The sequence below is a fragment of the Prunus persica genome, chromosome G1 (genome assembly GCF_000346465.2).
Source record: "Prunus persica cultivar Lovell chromosome G1, Prunus_persica_NCBIv2, whole genome shotgun sequence".
In the NCBI taxonomy this organism is placed as follows: domain Eukaryota; kingdom Viridiplantae; phylum Streptophyta; class Magnoliopsida; order Rosales; family Rosaceae; genus Prunus; species Prunus persica.
Genome location: NC_034009.1, coordinates 44,332,130 through 44,335,527, shown reverse-complemented (window position 1 = coordinate 44,335,527; position 3,398 = coordinate 44,332,130). Strand labels below are relative to the sequence as shown.

Sequence of the window (3,398 nt, the reverse complement as noted above, 5' to 3'; positions counted from 1 at the left end):
AGAATTTAAGTATGACTCTGGTAAAAGTTCAGTCATGCCATGAGTGGAATTGGTTCGAGAGTTGAGACCAAGTGTTGAAGCTGCTTTGTCTAATGAATAGACATGAGGGAGACAGCAAAGTTTAGCACAATCCAAAGGCAAAAGACAATTTTCTTTTACTAACAAACAACACTATACACAGTTGACAATCTGAAATCGCTAAGCAAGATTCAAAACAGAGAAGACACTGCAACTAAAACAGAGAATGACAAACAAAATTCTGATTGTTATTTTGACATGATTTACTTACCCGTTCTATCCATTAGAAAGAAACGTTCAACTTATAACCACACCCTCTAGGATGGGCAACATTGAGCCAATAGAGTGGGGAAAAAGAGTTAAAATGTTGAGGATTTTCACTTCAGCATTTATGATTTCAGAAATTTTTTCTGCACCAGACCTCAAAGATAAGATTATACTCCTGATGTGGGAATAAAAGGAAAACACTCTTACAAGCTGAATGAGATACAGTGACAAGAAATTGTCCAGGGTAGATCAACAAGAAGTTGCAATATATGCTGGACCTGCTCGATCGATTAACCTCTTTTCCAACGTATGTTGAACACAAAATGCCAGAAACTAATTATTAGCTTAGGAAGACTACACAATGGTAAAAGAATCAGGCCCAAATGCCCAGAGACATCTATGCAACACATTGAATGAAGTGGTTCTACTTTTTCCACTTCCACCCATCTGTTAATAGACCAGTGAAAAGGAAAGATAACCAACTCAAATGGTCAATGAAAACATATGCAGTAATTTCTAAGGCTAATAGAGGCAAAATGGAACAGTTTCATTCTCAAGAGGCAGTCTTCCATCATGAAAGCCCTTATTCACTTCAACAAGCAACAGACATTCAATAATTTTTCATATGATTGTTGAGCAAATAAAATGTAAAATAAAGAGAGACTAATATGGAAAAAAGAAACTAGCACAACAGGGCAAGTCACATATAGAAGAAGTTAGGAACTATACCGCTATTTTTTAAATATAAAATCAACTCAGTGTATGGAAAATTTGGGGAAATATAACATACAACTTCATCATCACATCATTATGACCAACAACCATGAAAGTCATAGTCATCAACATGCTTCCCCCACTGTCTTCTTCTTGACATTTGAGTGTGTGGTGACAAATACCCATGATCGATGACGAACCGTATGCTCCTCCGCCTCTAGAATTTCAAGAACCTTTCACTTTCCATAGAAAAAAAAAATCCCCATAAAGAAAAAAAACACCCACAAAAATAAATAAGAGGGTATGAAATTGTTTGCCTTTAGCTTTTTTTAGAGAAAAGAAATATTATATATATGAAATTTGCCTGGCTCCATCCTGTTTGCCCTTTTCCAACCAATAAAGGTTGGATTTTTCTCCTTTTTACAGAAAGAAAGAGCTACATTGTAGTGCTTTCAGTCTGTGAATGCACGAAAACGTCCCTCGAAACACAAAAGCATGATGAGAAGGTACCTCAAGGGCAACTGGGTCACTGCACAGAGTGGGAGACAAAGGGAAGGACCTGTCTTCCACCGCCATTGCAGAACAGGAAAATGGGTAAAAGCCAAGCACAGACACCTCTCTCTCCCCCTCTCTCAGTCTTTTATAAAAGCTATTCTGGGTTGTTGGTCTTGCTTTTGTTATGGGGTTTTGAGAGGGAGAGAGAGAGAGAGAGAGGTGTGGAGAGGGAAAGAGAAGGGTGGGTTCTTGTTGGTCTATAATGGCAAATTTTATTGGTTGGGGGGAGGTAGTTTTTATGTTTTGGCAGGCATTACGCTTTTTGGATTTGGGGAGGCCGGTGAAGTGCCATTTTCAACTTTCTCTTCGTTTCTTTTCTCCTTACAAACAAACACTCACCCTTTTGTCTTCTTTTCTTCTATCTTTTCCTTTTTATTTTTTTAATGTGATAAAGATAATTTTTTACACGAAATGATAAATTTAACCGACGGAAAGATTGGTTATTAATTAACACAAATTCATTTTCAATGAGGATATTGCTTGAATTTTTTTCTTGGAAGAAGATGCTTATCCTTTCAGTAAATCACGATTTAACACATGGACAAAAATTATTTATAAAAAATAAAATAACAACAACAAAAAAATTGCACACGTTATACTGTCATTGCCAGGAATGTAAGAATTCATACTTATAAGAGAATGAGAAGAGTATTTTCCCTCTCGTTGTCTAAGTGCAAAGTGCAGATCATTTTTTTGGAGTGTCAATAACGACTCTCTAAATTAATCACGAATCTAAAAAAAGTACACTTAGTGATACGCATAATAAATAGTGTACGATAATACGACAAAAATCCAGCTCAAAAAAAGATTGGCAATTAATAACATAAATCGAAAGATAAAAGGAAACTTATAGAAATAAAAAATAGTGTATGATATTATGACAAAAATTCAGACAAAAATTCAGCCATGAGATAGGTAGGCCAGTAGGTAACGTGAATCCAAAGATGATAAACATGCTAATACGATAGTGATTGGCGTACGATGATACAACAAAAACTCGATCGAAAGAAAGATTGATTATTAATTAACACGAATTCAAATATGATAAACCTGTTTTATGCAAATAATAAATAGTGTATGATAATACAACAAAAACTCAGTAGTTTAATGATAGATGAACTATTAATCAACGTGAGTCTAAAGATGATAAACTTGTTTTGTATGATAATATGAAAAAAATTCAATCCAAAGAAAGATCGACTATTGTTGAACGTGAGTCCAAATATGATAAATTTGTTGATATGAATTGTTTATGCTCAAAAATGGACGACCGAGATTGAACTTAACTTAGAGACGTAAGGTGTGATGGATGATGTGTGAAGGCTTGTGCCTTCAACAAGTGTGTGAAGCCTTAGGCCTCAAGAAGGCAAGTGATTGCCTAATGAAATAAGGAAAATAAGTAAAAATACAGAAGACAGATATACGTAGTTCACCTTTAATAAATGAGTTACATCCATGGAAAAGTATATTCTCATTATAATAATGTGTATTTACAAAGGGTATGACCTAAAAATAAGGGGAATAACATAGAGGACCCTTCTCTAAGTGGAGAGTGGTCTCCTTTTATAAGTGAGGGGGAGTGCTTGCTTCATGTAATATTCTATTGATGCTAAAAATTGGACGGTCAAGATTGAGCCCAACTTAGAGATGTGATGTGTGATGGATGGTGTGTGAAGGCTAGGGCCTTCAGCAAGTGTATACCTTGACGAGGCAAATGATTGCCTTAGGCAGATAATGACATAAGCAAAGTAAATAACTATACATAAGATAAATATACGTAGTTCACCTTTAATAAATGGGCTACGTCCACATAGAAGTATATTCTCATTATAATAATATGTATT

The 3,398-nt window shown here is 35.1% G+C and overlaps 1 long non-coding RNA gene across 1 annotated transcript; it reads right to left on the bottom strand.

Annotated features, from left to right (window-relative positions):
- On the bottom strand, positions 993–2,100 carry LOC109946557. The gene is made up of 2 exons (XR_002269684.1): positions 1,510–2,100; positions 993–1,238 (listed from the first exon to the last, which is right to left on the bottom strand). It is a non-coding gene; the product is annotated as an uncharacterized LOC109946557 (long non-coding RNA).